Here is a 22,041-nt window from a genome sequence, read left to right as displayed (position 1 = left end):
TCTTCAGGTAAAATAATCCGGGTGTTACGAATCTCAGGCGAGCCAAATAATAAAAGTTCACTTTTATGATTCAAACAAGCGAATATTAATCTTGGTGTGGTATAAGGAAGCATTTCCGTCTATCAGCACACACACACACACACACACGGGAATCCAGGAAAAAAGAGTCACAGAAAAACGTCACAGACCTTAACCTAATCTAAGCTCAGCTAACATAAACTAAACTAAACTAAACCAATTGTCACGTACTGTCAGCAAATGACTTTTTTTTCATTACCATACTTAGTTTAAGATATTGAATACACATACAAGTATTAATAACTGATTTTATAAATATATATATATATATATATATATATATATATATATATATATATATATATATATATATATATATATATATATATATATATATATATATATATATATATATATATATATATATATATTATTTATTTATTTATTTATTTTTTAATTTTTCCTAAAAATTTATATGGTATTTAAATAAAATGTGACCTTTTCCTTTGATTTTTCCTAGCCAAAGGCGTTACTTTTCTGACTTTTTTCTTGTGACTTTCCGTTCACCCACACTGCACACGTATGGGTGGTTAGCACAGCATTACCACATCAACGTAATCTCAGCACTTACGTTAGCGTCTAAATCACCAGTGAAACTTACAAACATTAATACTACGTAAGTTTAAGCGTCTTTTATACGCTACGCACGTGACACCTTAATAATAATAATAATAATAATAATAATAATAATAATAATAATAATAATAATTGACGGTGTCTTGAGTGCTTCACCAGCTGATGTTTTAACGCAATAAGAGCTTGTCAGCCCTCCATACTATTTGACTGATTGAGTACTTTGTGACTGGTGGTCTTATTGAGTAATGTCTGAGAACTATGTGACTGCTGGACCTGTGACTGAGCACTGCGTGAGTACTGTGTGACTGCGGGACCCGTTACTAGTATTATCTACCTTTTGGACCAAAGAACATAAGAATGGAGGAAACAGCAGCGGGCCCATACTTGGCAGTCCCGATTACACCCAATCCCAAATTCATCAGCAAGCTCTATTCTGATTACAGTTTTTAAAGTTCTGTTTGACAGTCCTAGATTATACTGAATTTTGTCAATGTTGGACGCGAGCTCAGCTAAGGCATCAACTCTGTATCATGCTCACTGACGCCTATGTGAGAGGGGATCCACAACAGCTTGATCCAGATACCCCAGTCAACAAAAAACATTTGCATGTGTCTGGCTTTAGAGACAAGCGGATTCCTAATGCCCGGGATGAGTCTTGCCATCTTTCTCTGTATGCTTTCTAGGGATTCGATATCCTTTCCATAGTACGATGACCAAAATTGAACTGCATAATCCAAGTGAGGTCTCACAAGCGCAAGATATTGTTTTAGGATAATCTCGCCAGTCCTGTAACTAACATTCCTTTGCATTAACCCAAATACTTTGTTATCCTTGTTTCGAGCAAATACGCATTGTTGTCTTGGTTTACGACTCCTACTTATCATTACTCCTAAATCTTTCTCACAGTTGGATTTCTCTATATAAACGTTGTTCATCTGATATCTGTTTTTTCTTTTTACATCCCCTAGGCTAAGTACTTTACATTTGTCCACATTAAATTTCCTACCCCATTATACAGACCATACGATTGTTTTTTAGATCTTCCTGTAGTTTTGAAGAATCCTCGTCAGATATAACACGCCCTATTTCAGTGTCGTCAGCAAATTTACTTGTGCTACTATCTGCGCCTATATCTATGTCGTTTATGTATATAATTAATAGTTATGTCCAAGCACTGAGCCTTGGGGTACTCCACTAGTGACGTTACCCCAATCGGATTTAGTGCCATTTATGCTGACTGTTTCCTGTCCTGTAACCACGCCCTAATCCAGTTTAGAACATCTCCAATTCCATGAGCCTCCACTTTATGTATTAGTCTTTCGTGGGGGACCCTGTCGAAAGCTTTACTAAAGTCGAGGTATACCACATCATAATCGTGTTCTCCATCCACTGATTCGAATACAGTTGAAAAGAATGATAATTGATTTATCAGACATGAATCAATGGAAACTTGTATGATGATTTTACGGTTTACCCTGTGTGTATGTTTATTTATCTGTGTCTATATGAATCTATCTATCTATCTATACTCCATCTTCCAATTATACACTTGGATCATATCATCTTGCGTTTTACTTTTCTCAAGTTCTTTTAACATTCCTCTATCATCGTAATTATTATGTAATTGTACTTACAATATATTAGACGAATGGTTACAGTCCTCGAGTCCTTTCCTAAGTGTTGGAGGTTCGATCTTGCGGCACTGGTAGTCCAAACAGCTGTAAATAAGTACTTAACTTTAATATTGGGGCAGAACTGTATCTACAGGGCCATCGTGTATATGGGACCCACTTTCATTTCGCGGTTCCAATTGTTATTGATAATGGCATAGTTTATTGAACCAGGAAAACATAGATACAGAGTGGACAATAACAACAACATTGACAAGGCTGAGCCAAGTGAGAGCCTGAGCCCTCTTAGTGGCATCTGTTATATGCTGAAAGTTTATCTCAAGAAATTATTACATAACATTTAGTATCTGGATTATCACATGTAACGTGGTGTTAGTAATTACATAGAAGAATGTCACTACGTTTATCACATTTTTTATTATTATTATATTTTCATTACAGTATATCATAAATATTGTACATAGTTATTTTCAGCATTGTGTAATTGTTATACTAGTGGGTGGAAGCGATACAACATGCCGTGACGGCAAAACATACAATACAGTATAATCATTGCAATGGTAATTTCTATCAACGTGCCAATGTACGCTATAATGGTTTTTAATGGTGCAGTAAAAGTAAAAAAAAAAGGTAGAAAAGTAAGTGTTACAAACTTAATAGTCTGAAGAGATAATTTAAAGGAAGATAGCGTCGTATTTGCTGGGATGGGTGGAGGTACGTTGTTCCACACCCTCACATCATGTTATTTTATGGAAGTCTAGGATTGAGAGGAACGCATGGGGGTGGTCTTAGTAGCGTTAGGTGTCTTATGTTGTATCTCTGGTTAGTTTGGAACTGGAAATAACTATTCTCAATCAAGTGATTAACTGATTTATAAACAAATAGAGTACAGCAGTAAGTGCTGATATCCTCAATTTTTATCATTTCCAATTTAGCAAACTGTTTGTTAGTGTATTTTTTTTCTTCAAGTAGGTCATTGTCTGCATAACTCTCTTCTGGGTTTTGATTTAGTGATGCCGAAGGCTCCCCAGTGTATGGCAGTGAATCTAGTGTTGGTAAGCAAGATCGTAGTACGTTTCTTTCATTTCTACAAGAGTGAGTGATTGATGAATGTGATACAAGATTTCGCATTGTTTACTGATTTTACAGTAATGTTAATGGCTTCTATGTGGTTTTTATAATTTAGTTGATCATCAACAACAGCTTCAAATAATTTAGTATTCTGTCTACGCTTGAGGACTGTACTATCAAAGTACAGGGGATCCAGATCTGGGGTACGAGTTTTCTTCTATGGAAGATAGTGTAGTAAGTCTTTCGAAGTTTATTACATATTATCCAATTCACTGTTCATGGTTCTTATCAAGAAATGAAGATCTGCGTGGCTGGCGAACAGATTACTATTGTTTGCAAATGAATCCTGTTTTACGAGTGTGCTGGAGTGGACCATATCATTAGTACAGCAGTAGTCCGAAAATGTAGCCTTGTGGAACGCTATACAAATTAGGTGAGGAGTCGTAGTGATGATCGTTATGACAAACCAATTGTGGGTTAAGCCCCTAACACCGCAATGTTCAAGCTTTGACAGGAGGATGGTATGGTCACCATTATCAAAGGCTTAGAGAGGTCCAGGAATATTCCGACTGTGAACTATCATCAAAGGAGTTTATAATGCCATTGGTAAAGGACAGTAGGGCACTCTCAGTTGACCTTCTTGCTGTAGAACAAAACTGAAAATCTGTAAGGATGTTATTGTCTCTGTAGAAGTTTAGTCAACTGCTTTCTAGCTTCTCGAGTACCTTGCTTAAGGCTGAGAGGAGTGATTTGGGGCGGCATTTCTTGAAAATGCTATTAACATTTACTTTACCGTATAAACCAGTTGTCATGTTTAGCTCTTAACCGAACACACACATGTACTGACAGTCGATTTATTTCACTGTCATCACACACACACACACACACACACTTAAGGTACACGCTTAACATATATAAAATGTAATGAGCTGAGGTACTGCACGTAGCAAGTCCTCGTTACACAGAAGTTCTCGTACATGGGATGAAACAGTGGTGGTAATTTTAAAGTCAATTAAGCTTTTACATTAAAATATATTAGTCTCTTGTATTAAGCACCCATATTAATGTATATTAAGCTACAATATAAAAAGTCAACCAAGGAGTGAGGAAATATCTTGATAATCAGGAAGTTAGTCTAGCGAAGAACTTGGAAGGTCTTCACGTCTCTTGCCATTACTGACCACCCTCATGCCTCACTACCTCCACCCTCACGCCTCACTACCTCCACCCTCACGTCTCACTACCTCCACCCTCACGCCTCACTACCTCCACCCTCACGCCTCACTACCTCCACCCTCACACCGCCTCAACTATTCTCCTCTCATCCTGGTAATCTTAACACCTCTACCTTGCCTAAAAACTCAACCTTGAAGTTTATAGTCCCTAACCAAACCTAATCTGTATGTGGATTACCCTAACCTAACCCAACGTAATCTAACCTAATCTAATCTAATCAAACCTAACTTATCCTAATCTAATCAAACCTAATTTATCCTAACCTAATCAAACCTACCGTATACTACCCCCAAACTAATATAACCCCAACCTAACCTACCCTAACTTAACCTTAGAGTTTGGTTACGTTATACTAGATTAGGTTAATTTGTGCTAGGTTAGGTTAGATTATATTAGGTTAGGCAAGGTTCGGACCAAGTATTTACAGTGATTATACAGTCTTTGACTAAGTACTACTTCTCAATACTGTATAATTATTTGTTATACAGTGACGTCACAAGACCATCAGTTGACATGACGAGCACATCATGTGATATCAGAAGGAGGTGTGATAACAAACAAGGTTAATCACTTAAGTTCCATGCTGCTTTTTGCTTGCCTGCTGATACGGTGTCATAACTATGTAATAATAATTAAAGGTTTATTGAAAAAATTCTGCAGCCCGAAGGCTGAAAATATACATTGGACATAAATGACTTATTACATACATTGGTGGTTTAACAAAAGCCTTCATTAGAGAAAGGTAAAGGAACATACAGTGAACATACAGATTAATGTAGGTGTTGAACAGCAAACTCGTAGTGTAGTAACTCCCTCCCAGATGGTGTTAGGAGGAACTCACGTGGTGTAGTAGTTCCCTCAGATGGTGTTATGAGGGACCTGGCGTGGTGTAGTAATTCCCTCGCAGATGGTGTTATGAGGGGCCTCACGTGGTGTAGTAGTTCCCTCAGATGGTGTTATGAGGGGCCTCACGTGGTGTATTAACTCCCTCACAGATGGTGTTATGAGGGGCATCACGTGGTGTAGTAATTCCTTCACAGATGGTGTTATGAGGGGCCTGACGTGGTGTAGTAATTCCCTCACAGATGGTGTTATGAGGGACCTCACGTGGTGTAGTAATTACCTCACAGATGGTGTTATGAGGGGCCTCACGTGGTGTAGTAACTCCCTCACAGATGGAGTTATGAGGGGCATCACGTGGTGTAGTAATTCCCTCACAGATGGTGTTATATGAGTGAGGTTTGGTCTTAGGCCTTCCTATCGTAGACGGATTAACACACCGCTGGTTGTTGTTGGGTCTCACGGGCCGTTATCACTGGGTACCTGGGACCTCACTGTGTGAAGGTTAACTTGGGTACGACTGTTACTGTTGAGTTGTTCTCACTGACTTAAGCACTGTTCACCACTGTTCACCTCTGTTTAACACTGGTTCCGTTCCTTTCCTAAATGAAATTGTAACTTCTGGCGAGAACTTGTTGATATTCCGGTGGGGAGGAGGGTTCAGGGGAGGGGGTTGGTATGGGCCAACTTAACAGTTGACCTGGCTGCTCCGAGAGGAGCGCCAGGTACGTCTTGACCCTTCGGTGGTCAAGGATGTGTGTGTGTGTGTGTCAATCATTCTACTTGAAAATTGTTCTTCTTTTTACGTGTTTGTTTCTAAACGAAAACAAAATATTTTCAAGATAATTTTATCTCCTCAGTTACACAGTGGTTGTCCCTCGTGTAACGAGGGTGGCCGGCCCAGGGGCCACCAAAGCGTGAATTTGTTTAAGGTGTAGAAGCTGTCACCAACACAACAACCACACCCTAAGTTAACGAGTTGCATGTCCCAGTGTCATGGAATAGTCCGAGAAGACAAGACAACTCGCCAACTGCACTGGCTAACCATTACCCCGGAACACGATCCGCAAATCATTGTGTAAGGTGAAGCGCAGAAGCGTTTACAGCGCCCAACAGGGAAGCATGCTAAGTTCATGCTTGCCTTTATGTCTCATGAGTTAAGGGCGTACAAGCCTGAAGAGTCAAGGGCGTAGAAGCCTGAAGAGTCAGTGGTTTATGTCATCAAGTTATTGGAAGCTCCAACAACTTTCCCCGAATACGAATTCGCAACTTTCGACTTACAACAGGTACCTACTTTACTACTAGGTGAACAGGGACTAATGGGGGCTAGGAAGTATGTCCAAACAACTTCCACCGGCCCGGGAATCGAACCCGTGACATCTCGCTTGTGAGGCAAGAACGGTACAGCTTCTACCACCGATCCCACCGATCCCCATATGGCAAGATCGTCTGATAAAGTCGCAGTGGCTGTGTGACCTCCTAACCTAACCTAACACTCTACCAATCACTTGAAGATTAGCTCCCGCAGCCTTTTCACTTTTTTTTACGAGGAATAGCCCACCCGGGCACAGGTCATCGACCCACAAGAGTAAAAAGAAATTAAAAATATAAAATAAAAAGGTTATATTAACCTACACCACGAAGATGCCGGAAAACCAGCTTTTTGAAGTGAGACATTGTATGAGTGTAGAAACACAGAAGAAGGCAGAGCATTCCATAGTTTGGCTGTGTGAGGAAAGGATGTACTTGTACTATAACGGGTTATTCTAGTGTGACGGACATCCACAGAGAAACGGTGGGCACCGCAGGAAAGATGCGTGTTATGAACCCTCGGCCTTGCCCGCGGTACACAGGATGCCAAATCCACCGAACATCGCCCGTTAAAGTACCTGTAAAAGAGAGAGAGAGTGAAGTAACATTGCGGCAAAGAGAAAGGGAAGAGAGATTATCAACTAAAGAGGGAGAGTTAATAAGACGAAATGCCTTTGATTCCAACCTATCTAACAGTTGGGCAGAAGAAGAGCCACCCCAGATATGAGAGCGATACTCCAAGTTAGGACGAATGAATCCCTTATATACTTGAAGCAACTGCTCAGGAGTGAAGTAGCTACGGCATCTGTACAGCATTCCCAGCTTTCGGGAGGCAGCTTCAGCAATGTTGAGGACGTGTGGCTTCCATGACATATTAGAGGAAATGGTGCGGCTTAGCATATCTATTTTAGAATTTGGCAGAATGATAGCGTCCTGAAATGTGATTGGTGGGAGATCATCTAATTTGGAAAGTGTAATAGGTAAATACGGAGTTTTATTACTATTGAATTTAACTAAGTTTCTACCTCCCCATTCGGAGATGCTGCACAGAACCGCATTGATAGATGTAATGATATCAGCTCTAAAAACAGATCTAGTTTGAGAATTGGGGGGAAGGGAAAACTGTGAAGAAGAGTGAAGAGTAGAATCATCAGCGTAAGAATGGATAGAATTAGTCGTAGTGTGAAGTAAATCATTGATAAAAGAAGGAAGAGAGTAGGTGAGAGAACAGAACCCTGTGGGACACCACCATTGGTAGAGAAAGAGCGAGAGATCGATACCCTCGACAACAACTGCCATGGATCGGTTCTCAAGGAAGCTAGAAATTAGAGAACAAAGTGGGGGAGAGAAACCATAAGAGGGAAGTTTAGAAAGCTAATACTTGTGCCATACCCTGTCAAATACTTTGGAGATGTCGAGGGCCCCGACCAAATTTTCCCCATAATCCCGAAGAGAGGATGACCAGAGATGGGTGCAGTAGGAGAGCAGATCACCATTAGACCTCGCCTGGCGAAAGCCACGCTGGTGATCCGACAAGAGAGAATGGCGCTCAAGGTGACGGAGAAAATGAGTTTAAGATAGTTTCGAAAATATTAGGGATGAAGTTAGGGCAATGAAGCGAAAGTTAGAGGGATTAGAATGGTCACCAAAGCATGCTTCCAAGAAGAAGGAAAAGTTTGGGTTTTGAGGCAAAGGCAAAAGAGGCGAGCAGGCACAGGGGCCAGAACTGCAGCATACTCCCTCCGAACACGAGGGGGTATTCCGTCCGGTCGATGCGCCTTACTCACATCAAACCTGGATAACACACCAGCAACCCTACGAGTGGAGATTATAGGAAAGTGCATAAGTTCAGTAGGTGCAGGAGTAGGAGGGATAGATTTGGAATCGTCCAAGGTGGAGTTAGAGGAGAATAAGGTGCAGAGTTGGCTATAGAGTTATCAGGTCGGAAGAGAGGAGGAAAAGGGGGAGTGCAGAAGTTATTACAGATGTTTTTGGTTAAGGACCAGAAGGGTTTACTGGAGGAAGAATTAGTCAGGACAGCGGTCTTTCTTTTTATAAAATTCCGCTAGGTGCCATGAAGAATGGCCTAGAAGTAATGAAAAAGGAGTGGGTAATATAGGAGACAGTTTCATAGCTTGATATGCCTTATCTCTCTCAATTCGTGCAAGAGAGCAGGGGCGATCAAACCATGATTGTAAAGTGAAAGTTTTGGTAGAAGATGGGATAAATGCACTCATACCACCCTGTATAACCTCAGCAATGCTGTCAGCACATATCGAGGCGTCCCGAGTGGAAAAGCAACATTCATCCCAAGGAAAGTCAGTGAAGAATTCTGGCAAGGATTGCCAATTTGCCCTCCGATAATATAATAGTTGACGTTTAGAGGGGGGTGGGGAAGGTTGTCATGCCCAGTTTGATTTAATAGAAATAAGATTGTGATCTGAAGACCCTAAGGGGGCAGAAATTGAGTATGAATAGTGTGAGGCGTTAGAGGTAAAACAAAGATCAAGAATGTTAGTAAGTTGATCGTATCGATGTGGAACTTGATGAATAAACACCTATATGTTAACCCAACCTCAGGCTAACCTAGCCAAAACTAACGCTAACTTAACCTAACCTAACCAAGGGTTGGTAGTATGGTGGCAAAGGAAACACAGGGTCAGACAGACAACTTTATTCCCGACTTTTCTTTACGAAGGACTTGAGAAAGACTTTCGTGCTGAAACGTAGGGAGTAAAGATGTCACTGACCCTGTGATTCCTTGATACCAAACAACCATTTGCCCAAAGGAATACTACGCTAGTCTATAGTAACCTAACCTAACCTAACCAACGCCAACCTAACCTAATTATCTAATCTAATCTAACCTAACGTTAACCTAATCTAATCTAACCTAACGTTAACCTAATCTAACCAACGCTATCTTAACCTAGACTAGGGAAAGCGAATCTTCAGGATAACCCATTCGCCACGACACTCACTGACATAATCTTAATGTCTTGCTTTTACCTAATGACATGACAAAATGAGTTAACATCAGTCAACAGAGTTTTTCCATTTGCCTCATTTACATACTCAAGTACGGTATTGGCTGACCATATGTTGATCTTGTTGTGAAAGTGTGGCGGCTCTTAATATGGTACTGTATGGGGGATCACCTGAATATTAACCACCCTAAACCCAACCCAACCTAACCTAACCTAACCTAATGTAACCTATCTCTTTTAGTATGTGTTTGTCCTAACAATATAACAAGGGAGGTGAGGTCCTTCAGGTAGGTGAGGTCCTCCACAATCTTCCTCGCCAGACTCTCTACATTCGCGGCGTGAGAATTATTGAGGATTGAAACAAAAGGAACCTTGAGGAGAGGGAATCACCTTCGCTTCTGTGAACTCGCTGCCGTCATCGTATCACCTGAAGATTAGACACCCGAACTTACAGTATTTCACCCTCGCCTATCCTAACCTAATCTAACCTAACCTAACCTAACCAATCGTAACTTAACTTAATGCATCTTAACCTAAACTAACCTAATGTTAACCTAATCTAGCCTAATCTAACCCGAACAAACGTAATGTAACTAAACCCAACCTAACCTAAACTAACCTAAAATAACCTAACCTAATATATCCCAATCTAACTTATATTTAACTTAACCTAATCAAACCAATCCTACCTTAACCTAACATAAACGAACGTACTCCAGCCTAATCTATGCGAGAAATGTGTCTGATAGTGACATTTTCTAACCACTATATATATATATATATATATTTCATGTAAATCCACAATGAAAACGTGGATAAGATAAATCTTGATAAAATCACACAGGAAAATGGAAACAACGGAGCACCTTAGCTTTCGTCTTTATTCAAGACATCTTCAGTTGCCTCTGAAGATGTCTTGAATAGAATTAATATTTATATATATATATATATATATATATATATATATATATATATATATATATATATATATATATATATATATATATATATATATATATATATATATATAGGAACCTTGAGTATAGAGACAGGTTAAAGCATCTGAATTTGCACTCCCTCGAGAAACGTAGAGCGAGGGGCGACCTGATAGAGGTGTATAAGTGGAAGTCAGGGCTAAACAAAGGGGACATTACAAAGGTACTCAAACTATCCAACCAGGAGCGAACTCGTAACAATGGTTTTAAATTAGACAAATTTAGATTTAGGCGTGAAATAGGTAAACACTGGTTTGGAAACAGAGTTGTGGATGAATGGAACAAGTACATAAGAACATAAGAATGGAGGAAACTGCAGCGGGCCTATTGGCCCATACTGGGCAGTCCCGTTTACACCCAACCCCTATTGCTCATATAAGCATCCAACCTATGTTTGAAGCAGCTCAGCGTATTCGAGTTAATGATGATATTTGGTAACTTGTTCCATTCATCCACTACTCTGTTTCCAAACCAGTGTTTACCTATTTCACGCCTAAATCTAAATTTGTCTAATTTAAAACCATTGTTAAGAGTTCGCTCCTGGTTGGATAGTTTGAGTACCTTAGTAATGTCCCCTTTGTTTAGCCCTGCCTTCCACTTATACACCTCTATCAGGTCGCCCCTCGCTCTACGTCTCTCAAGGGAGTGCAAATTCAGATGCTTTAACCTGTCTCTATACTCAAGGTTCCTCATGCCCGGGATTAGTCTTGTCATTCTCCTCTGAATTCTTTTCAAGGATTCTATATCCATTCTGTAATACGGTGACCAGAACTGAACTGCGTAATCCAGGTGTGGTCTCACAAGAACAAGATACAGTTTTAGGATGACCTCGCTAGTCTTGTAACTAACACTCCTTTGTATGAACCCAAGTACTTTATTAGCCTTGTTACGAGCAAAAACACATTGTTTACTTGGCTTAAGGTTCCTACTTATCATTACTCCTAAATCTCTCTCGCAGTCGGATTTCTCTATGGCATCGTTGTTCATCTGGTATCTGGTTTTCCTGTTTACATCTCCTATACTAAGTACTTTGCATTTGTCGACGTTGAATTTCATCTGCCATTTTTCAGACCATTCGAAAAATTTGTTTAGGTCTTCCTGTAGTTTTGCCGAGTCCTCGTCAGATTTGATAACACGTCCTATTTTAGTGTCATCAGCAAATTTACTTATGTTGCTGTCTATTCCGATATCTATGTCGTTTATGTATATAATAAATAATAATGGTCCAAGTACTGAGCCTTGGGGAACTCCACTTGTGACGTTGCTCCAATGGGACTTAAGGTCGTTAATGCTCACTCGCTGTTTCCTGTCCTGTAACCACGCCCTAATCCATTTAAGGATGTCACCTTTGATGCCATGAGCTTCTACCTTTCTAATTAGTCTTTCGAGGGGGACTCTGTCGAAGGCTTTGCTAAAGTCGAGATATACCACATCATAATTGTGCCCCTCGTCCACCGATTCGAAAACTGATGAAAAGAATGTTAATAGATTAGTTAGGCAAGAACGTCCGCTTGTGAAGCCATGCTAGGAATCATTGATCAATCGGTGCTTCTCCAGGTGATTTCGAATAGAGTTTGAAATGATTGCTTCCAGTAATTTGCCTACTATTGATGTTAGACTGATTGGGTGGTAGTTAGAGGATAGTGATCTATCCCCCTTCTTGGAAATCGGTATTACATTCCCTATCCTCCAGGATTCTGGTACTACACCTGTTTTTAAGGACATGTTAAACAACTTTGCTAAGGGCATACTAAGCTCTTCCTTACATTCCTTTAATACTCTGGCAAATATCTCATCGGGACCAGGTGACTTATTAGGCTTTAGTTTGTCTATTTGCTTACTAACATCGTTACTAGTCACTACTATCTCACTTAATTTGTTTTCTTCACTATCTCTGAATAGAGTCGGTGCCTCGGGTATCATGTTTAAATTTTCGGTGGTGAAAACTGTTGAAAAATATTTATTCAAATTATTACTCATTTCTCTGTCGTTATCAGTGAGCTCGCCGGAGTCTGACCGTATTGGTCCAATCTTTTCTCGTGTTTTAGTTTGATACATTTGGTAGAATCCTTTGGGGTTTGTCTTCGCCTCCCTTGCTATCCTTACCTCATTATTCCTCTTTGCTTTCCTTATCTCGGTTTTAACCCTACTCGCCAATACCCTATAATAGTCCCGGAGGTGAATTTCGCCACGATTTATCCTTCTACCTATAGCCTTCCTTTGGCCAATGATGTTCTTTAAATAATTATTTATCCATTTAGGGTCATTGTTGTCTGATCTGAGTTTTTTGTATGGTATGTTCTGCCTTTGTGCATTAAGTAACTCACTATTTAAATTGTCGTGGAACTCGGCAATCTCAGATCTCGTTATCAGGTCGGTGTCATCTGTCAGGTTCACGGCCAAACGCGACACCCCCTCTCTCAGCTGCCTCTTTAAACTGTCAAAGTTTGCCCTTCTGAAATCTGGTACTTTAGTGGAATTTTCCTTACGTCTGCCCTGAAAATCTAACTGGAATCGAATTTCTTTGTGATCGCTGTTTGCAAATTCGTTCCCTACCTCGACATTGCTAATGAGGTTTTCTCTGTTCGACAGAACTAAATCGAGTATATTATTATCATTAACTCGAATACGCTGAATAGCTTCAAACATAGGTTGGATGCTTATGTGAGCAATAGGGGTTGGGTGTAAACGGGACTGCCCAGTATGGGCCAATAGGCCCGCTGCAGTTTCCTCCATTCTTATGTTCTTATGATACCATGAGCCTTAATTTTTCTCAGAAGCCTCTGATGCGGTAATCTGTCAAATGCTTTGCTAAAGTCTAAGTAAATAACATCGTAATTTTCGTCATTATCTACTACCTCGAAGACTTTCCTAAAAAACGTTAGCAGATTTGTTAGACAAGATTTTCCCTTTGTAAACCGGCCGATTGCAGACTCCTTATTTTCTTATGTTCTCTAGATGCGATCGGATGCTATCTGCTATAATTGATTCAAGAAATTTCCCCACTACTGACGTCAAACTGATCGGCCGGTAATTTGACGCTGATGCTCTGTCTCCCTTTTTGAATATGGGTACTACATTTGCCTGTTTCCACAAGTCTGGCACAACTCCAGATCTTTCTCTCTGTTACTCTCTTACTAAATATTCTCTATACATTCTCCTACCCTCCTCGCCTCATTACATAGTTTACGTTGGTTTAAAAGGTATTTAGACATTACTAGGTATACAAACAGTGTACATAGACATTACTAGGTATACAAACAGTGTACATAGACATTACTATGTATACAAACTGTGTACATAGACATTACTAGGTATACAAACAGTGTTCAGGTTCACAAAGAATTATAAGCTCTAAGATGTTCGTTGTAACCCTTAATGATGACGTTACCATATCGTGTAGAGACTGAAGGAAGATTTAATCACCGAGACGAGTCTACAGAATTCACTTGATAACTTAACCCAACGCTTGATTATATTAATCGTGTGGAAAATATTTAACGTTTTGATCGTGTGCGCCGTGGTGGAGAGGACAGAGGGTCTCCCTAGTGTAATCTGAACCCTTTTGTGTCTACGAGAGAGGGTGGACGATCCTCTTACTTCCTCCGTTAAATCAGTGAATTAACTTTAATCCACATGTTTATACATTATACACGAGTGTAAGTTAATGGCGTTTATATTTGGACGCCATAAACACATATATGTAAAAAGAAGGAACAATAACGCGTATAGGTGAATTATTACTCCCATATCTCGACTTGGCATCTCAGGGTACACCCAGCCGGGGAAATTAGTCTGTTGGTTGAGGTAAATAAGGGCGGTTGTTCCGTCCACTATACCTGGCCCAGGTGTTTATTGGGATGTAGACAAAAGGTGGGACAAGCTGGGATAATAAATTCCCGCGCTGGTGTTGCCAAGTCCCACCATCATGCTTAAATATATCCCAGTGTTGCCAAGTCCCCCCCATCACGTCACCTCTCTGATAGAAAGCCACATATTGAATACTAAATAAATATCTTGACATACGTGAAATATTACGTAAACCTGAGTATATATGTGACCCTGTGAAGATGGAGTGAGGGAGGGGGGAAGTAGAGAGTGGTGGGGAGGAGGAGGGAGGTGGGGAGGAGGAGGGAGGTGGGGAGGAGGTGAGGAGGGTGAGGGATAAGGGGTTGAGGTAGGGCTTTTCCTACACGTGGGTTCTGTGTGTATGTGTGTGACACGCACAAATTACGTTGAAAAATCATCATAATTATTATTACTATTATTAAATGATTGAAAGTTTATACACACCTGGAAAAATATATAAACAACACACACTATATATATATATATATATATATATATATATATATATATATATATATATATATATATATATATATATATATATATATATATATATATATATATATATATATATATATATATATATATTAATCTTTAAGAATATAATACAAAACACCTACAGTATGTTATCCTTGCAGTACTCAACATCTCGTGTACTCTCACTTACAAACCTTCCATATCAAGATAGGTTAAAGAAACTAAATTTGCATTCCCTAGAAAGACGAAGAGCGCGGGGAGATCTGATAGAAGTATTTAAGTGGGTAAAAGGAATCAATAAAGGGGATATAGATAAATTTCTTATAATATCCGAGCAGAGGAAGGAACTGGTTCACAAATAGGGTGGTGGACGAGTGGAACAAGCTTAGCAACTTTGTAGTAAGTGCTGGAACGCTGGAAAGTTTTAAAAGGAGGCTAGATAGATTCATGGATGATAGAGAGTGGTGGTAAGGTGGTAACTCTCGACAGGAGCTGCCATTCACAGGTCAACCGGCCTATTGCAGACTCCTTATTTTTTTATGTTCTTATGTTCATATGTTCTAACTGGTCAATGTTTACAATGGTTCATATTCCTATTGGCTTTAAGTTAAGTGTTGGCCCATTACACACCAAAGCAACCTTAGTTCTAATGATACTCAGCTCTAATAGGTCCCAGTTCTAATAGGTCCCAGTTCTAATGATACTCAGTTCTAATAGATCCCAGTTCCAATAGGTCCCAGTTCTAATGATACTCGGTTCTAATAGATCCCAGTTCTAATAGGTCCCAGTTCCAATAGGTCCTAGTTCTAATGGTTCTCAGTTCTAGTAGGTCCCAGTTCTAATAGGCCCGTCGTACAGGCCCTCGTTCTAATAAAATAGGCTCCAGTTTAAATAAATCTCAGGTCAAATAGGTCCCAATTCTAAAATGTCCCAGATCTAATAGGAACCAATTCTAATTGATCCGAATTCTAAAAGAGCGTTTTAACAGGCTCCAGTTCAAATAGGTCCCAGTTCTAATAGCTATTTGTTCTAATTTTCTAAGAGGTACCAGTTCTAACAGGCTCCAGTTCCAATAGGTCCCAAGGTCCCATTTCTAATAGGTTCCAGTTCAAATAAGTTCCATTTGATATAGGTCCCAGTTGTAATAGGACCCAGCTCAAATTGGTTCCAGGTCTAATAGGTCCCAGTTCTAATAGGTCCCAGTTCTAATAGGTCCCAGTTCTAAAAGGTTCCATTTCTAATAGGTTCATTCTAATAGTCCCCAGTTCTAATAGGCCCCAGTTCTAATAAATCTAAGTTCTATTTAGGTCCCAGTTCAAATAGGTCCTAATTCTAATAGGTTCCAGTTCTAATAGGTTCCAGTTCTAATAGGTCCCAGTTCTAATAACCCCGGTTCTAATAGGCCGTAATTGTAATTCACTTGTAATAGGTCCTAGTTTTAATAGGCCTCAATTGTAATGGTCCCCAGTTTTAATAGGTCTCAATCCAAATAGACTCCAGTCCTAATATTTCGCAGTCCTACTAGACCCTAACCTAACCTAACCTAACCTAACCTAACCTAACCTAACCTAACCTAACCTACCCTTCCCCCTCCAGGCAGTGCTAGGGTGTTTAATCATCAGGTGAAATAAACTGCAGGTAATCATCAGGTGAAATAAGCTGGGGTAAACATCAGGTGAAATAAGCTGGGGTAAACAGCAGGTGAAATAAGCTGGGGTAAACATCAGGTGAACCCGGGGAGTGGGAGACTACGTTTACTCTCTTAAGTTAACCAGGATAAGCGTACATAGGGCTGACTAACACAGTGAATAACTCGACGTCATGTGTATGTTTGTGCATTAAGATGAACACGCACATTAAGAAAAGATTCAACGCCATGCGGATACAGTGACTGATGTTTAGCCCTGTTCACCAACAACAGAAGGAACAGCGTAAAGAACGACGATGCTGGATGGGGCACTTCAAGTAGCTGGAGAATGTGACAAGACCAGAAACAGCAGCACATAACAACAATTGTAGCATATAACAGTTATGACCAGAATGACAGAACTGCACAACGACCGTTAAGGCTCAGGTCAGCTGGGTGGTCAGGATTTAGCAAAGGCATATTCAGTCAAGAGTAAATAAGTTAGTGAGGTCTATTGACAAGTTACTTATTGAGAACCTCCAAAATTCGTCTTTAAAATAAGTCTACGTGATATTGCATTGGGTTGAAATCACTTGATATGATAACAGTATGAACCACAGGTTTCTGTCTTCAGTGATAATTGTTAGCTGTAAATGGACACTACGAGAGGAACCCATCCAGCAAGGGCTCATCCACCAAGGGATCCCTCACAAAGGGGTCCTTCACCAAGGGATCCCTCACAAAGGGCTCCTTCACCAAGGGATCCCTCACAAGGGGCTCCTCCACCAAGGGATCCCTCACAAAGGGCTCCTTCACCAAGGGATCCCTCACAAAGGGCTCCTTCACCAAGGGATCCCTCACAAAGGGCTCCTTCACCAGGGGATCCCTCACAAAGGGGTCCTTCACCAAGGGATCCCTCACAAAGGGCTCCTTCATCAGGGGATCCCTCACAAAGGGCTACTCCACCAAGGGATTCCTCACAAAGGGGTCCTTCACCAGGGGATCCCTCACAAAGGGCTCCTTCATCAGGGGATCCCTCACAAAGGGCTCCTCCACCAAGGGATTCCTCACAAAGGGGTCCTTCACCATGGGATCCCTCACAAAGGGGTCCTTCACCAAGGGATCCCTCACAAAGGGCTCCTTTACCAAGGGATCCATCAGAAAGGGCTCCTTCGCCAAGGGATCCCTCACAAAGGGTCTCCTTTACCAAGATCCCTCACAAAGGGCTCCTCTGGGGATCCCACAAGGGGGATCCCCTGAGGCTCCTTCACCAAAGGGGATCCTCACAAGGCTCCTTTACCAAGGGATCCATCAGAAAGGGCTCCTTTACCAAGGGATTCCTCACAAAGGGCTCCTTGCAAGGATCCCTCACAAGGGCTCCTCCACCAAGGGATCCCTCACAAGGGGTCCTTCACCAAGGATCCCTCACAAAGGGGTCCTTCACCAAGGGATCCCTCACAAAGGGCTCCTTCACCAAGGGATCCATCAGAAAGGGCTCCTTTACCAAGGATCCCTCACAAAGGGTCCTTCACCAAGGATCCCTCACAAAGGGTCCACCAAGGATCCCCTCACAAGGGGTCCTTTGCAAGGGATCCCTCAAAGGGCTCCTTCACCAAGGGATCCCTCACAAAGGGCTCCTTCACCAAGGGATCCCTCACAAAGGGCTCCTTCACCAAGGGATCCCTCACAAAGGGTTCCTTCACCAAGGGATCCCTCACAAAGGGCTCCTTCACCAAGGGATCCCTAACAAAGGTTTCATTCACCAGGGGATCCCTCACAAAGGGCTCATCCACCAAGGGATCCCTCACAAAGGGCTCATCCACCAAGGGATCCCTCACAAAAGGTTCATCCACCAAGGGATCCCTCACAAAAGGTTCATCCACCAAGGGATCCTCGACCAAACACAAATTGAAAAAAAAATCTTGAAGTCAAGATAAATCGCAGAACAAAAAACATGAAGAATAATCTCACAAACTAACCTAAAATTTTTTTTTACAGAAATCACAGACAACAGACAAGCAACAGTAACAAGATTTGTTTCGTAAGTGTGGATGTCTTACGTCGGAGGAATGTCAAGCGCAGCAAATTCTTCAAAAAATAAAACAAAACGAGTATAAACAACATTTTATTGGTGCACTTTGTTATAATACCTGAGACGACAGATGTTGGGAAGGGATTTTTAGTTTAGTTTAACAAATTTATTGACAAAGCTTGTAGTACAGTTTGCCTATTCTGAGTAATTCAGTCAGGTTTTGACACAGAGGGTGGTATCACTTCTCACTGCCACGCAGGACAGAGGTTCACACATAAGGAATTACATCATATTCATTAACAGTATATATAGGTCAGATTCATGTGGGTAATGTCACTGTTCACTGCCATGCAGGACAGAGGTTCGTACACAAAGAAATACATCATATTCATTAACAGTATATAGGGAGGTGTATTAAAAAAAGTGAAATAACAGTAATCAATTTATCCGACATTTTCAAATTCATAACATTTTACAAAATGATGGCGAGTTAGTTATTTTTTACTAAGTATACTGTATGTAGTAGCACCACTATCCCTGAGTATAATGTAGTAGCACCACTAGCCCTGAGTATAATGTAGTAGCACCACTAGCCCTGAGTATAATGTAGTAGCACCACTAGCCCTGAGTATAATGTAGTAGCACCACTAGCCCTGAGTATAATGTAGTAGCACCACTAGCCCTGAGTATAATGTAGTAGCACCACTAGCCCTGAGTATAATGTAGTAGCACCACTAGCCCTGAGTATAATGTAGTAGCACCACTAGCCCTGAGTATAATGTAGTAGCACCACTAGCCCTGAGTATAATGTAGTAGCACCACTAGCCCTGAGTATAATGTAGTAGCACCACTAGCCCTGAGTATAATGTAGTAGCACCACTCGCCCTGAGTATAATGTAGTAGCACCACTCGCCCTGAGTATAATGTAGTAGCACCACTCGCCCTGAGTATAATGTAGTAGCACCATTAGCATTGGATGTAAGTAGGAAAAAAATACACAAGTGAATTCTATCTCTCCTTTTTAATGTTATTGGACTGGTGTAAGTATCAACCTTTTTACACACTTAAAAGACTTTCGTTGTTGAAGCTCAATAATAATATTATAACAACAACAAAGAAGGAAATGATACCACAACAGGAAGCTACTTATATCCAGGAAGAGGAGTGTGGGGGTGAAGGAAGAGGAGTCGGAGTGTGGGGGTGGAGGAAGGAGGAGGGGGGGTGGAGGAAGGAGGAGGAGGGTCGTGGGGGTGGAGGAGGGTCGTGGGGGTGGGAGGAGGGTCGTGGGGGTGGAGGAGGGTCGTGGGGTGGAGGAAGAGGAGTCGGGGTGTGGGGTGGAGGAAGAGGAGGAGGAGGAGGAGTGTGGGAGGAAGGAAGAGGAGTTGGAGTGTGGGGTGGAAGAAGAGGAGTCATAGTGTGGGGGTGGAGGAAGAGGAGGAGGAGTGGGAGTGAAGGAAGAGGAGTTGGAGTGTGGGGGGTAGAGGAAGAGGAGGAGGGTCGTGGGGGTGGAGGAAGAGGAGGGTTGTGTGAGTTGAGGAAGGTTAGGAGAAGGAAGAGGAGGGGGATAGTTGTTGTGGACATGAGGAAAGGAGAGAGTGAAGGAAATTAGGAAACGATGTCTGTGGGAGAGTGGCAAAGGTGTGAGAAGTGGAAGGGTGGTTGGTGGAAAGAGGACGGGTGGTGTGGGAGTGAGAGGGTGAGGAGTAGGATGGGCTGTGAGGAGGTGGAAGGTTGGTGGGTGGTGAGGGGGAGGTGACGGGGAGGGTGGTGAAAGGGGAGGTGTCGGGGTGGGAGGAGGGGGAGGTGAAGTGAAGGGGGAGAGGTAGGCAGTGAGGTGGGGGGAGGGTGGGTGGATGCGGGTGTTAGCTTAACCAGACCCACGAGGTTGCCAGTTCGTCCAATTATTTTCCCCCTCTCAAAGTCGACTCGCCTTCACAGTTCAGTTTCCCTTCACTAAACTTAAATGCCTCTTGTAGTGGGTAGGGTTCTGACCCGATACAGAGCAGAAGGTACACAGCAGTGCCCCTTTATCTTTATTCTTTAGTTCCTGGCTACTGTATTATGAACTTACTAACTACTAACATTCCGTCAACCCTCCACAATATTGGATAAAAGTTAGTTTATTGGAATACTAAAATTAGTTGCGAGGTTCTCAATACAAAGGTCTTGGTGGATGCAAGTCAAACACTGACCCTTACTTTTGCACATCCACAACTAGGAGACAAGAGGAGTCTGTTCCCGAGTTCCCAGGCGCGAGCGCAGAGGGTTGCAAAGGGCCCTGGCCCCTGGGGCGACGGAGGGAGGTAGGGAGGAGGGGGAATGGAGCGAGGAAGGGAGGAGGGGCGGACGGAGGGAGGAGGGGTAGTTCTCAATGAGTTGCCGGCCCGGCCGCCAACCAAGCCCACACACACCTCCACCACCACGGCCCGGCCTGTCCATGACCACGACCGAGAAGCGAGAAATGTCTCCGACTCTCCGTGAATATCAGTTGTGGTGCGAAGTTATCCAATCCATATGTTGTGCAGGTGGTGGCCCACTCCCCACGTCTTACAGAGAGTATATTCCTTTATCACTTCTCCTCCACACTCCTTGTAGATGTGTGTTTGTGAATGTGAGGTAACAGTACTAACTGTATAAGAGTGACTGCCAACACGTAATTAAGCAAGGGGGTGACTGGAGCCGTTCTTTGGCTGGGTTCGTGTAAGACCGCTCACCCGGTGCCGGTATTTCACTTTATATACCTCTGAGTATAAAGTAAAATATGATTTGATAAAACAATTAACTGGTATACTTGTACTTTACAACCCAAAGTAAAAATAAATTCGCTGACATGAAGCTCAAAATGAGACAAAAGCCAAAAAGTTATACACATCTGGCACCACCGAGTTAGGGTGGGGTGAAGGGGGACGCGGGGGATGGGGTTGGAAGGATGGATGTGGGGGTGGGGTGGGGCGAGTGGTGTGGCTGTGGGGCCTCTCGGAGAGCTTTTTCGAGTTTCAACTCTTGTTTGGGTTGTAGTACATTGAAGAGCGGATTAAGTGGTGGCTTCAGGTAACCTCCACCACGCTTGTCACTATCTGGCCATATAACTGTCACTATCTGAGAGGTGAAGCTTAGCCCCTGTATGCTCACTCGTAATTTACATCACTTTAGAGGACTTAGTAGTTGCCATCAGCACAAAACGCTGGTGGAAGGCAGGACGACCTAACACAGCGGTGTTTAGCCGGCCACAGTGGAGGAGCACTAGTGAAGGACCTTTTGTTAGAGGAGTCCTTGTTGGAGGAGTCCTTGCTGGAGGAGTCCTTGTTGGATGAGCTCTTGTTGGATGAGC

General features: G+C 42.0%; 1 protein-coding gene across 1 annotated transcript in view; it reads right to left on the bottom strand.

Annotated features, from left to right (window-relative positions):
• The window catches only part of LOC121869785 (innexin inx2-like), a 40,399-nt gene that overhangs the window by 13,938 nt on the left and 4,420 nt on the right, over window positions 1-22,041 (bottom strand). The window contains exon 2 of the mRNA XM_042371358.1: window positions 2,289-2,372. The gene's annotated coding sequence lies outside the window, so the exon portion shown is untranslated. The remainder of the gene's footprint in view (window positions 1-2,288; window positions 2,373-22,041) is intronic.

The sequence above is a fragment of the Homarus americanus genome, unplaced genomic scaffold (genome assembly GCF_018991925.1).
Source record: "Homarus americanus isolate GMGI-L3 unplaced genomic scaffold, GMGI_Hamer_2.0 scaffold17515, whole genome shotgun sequence".
NCBI classification, from domain to species: Eukaryota; Metazoa; Arthropoda; class Malacostraca; order Decapoda; family Nephropidae; genus Homarus; species Homarus americanus.
Note: the sequence above shows the minus strand (reverse complement) of the source record. Positions and strands in the feature narration are given on the sequence as shown.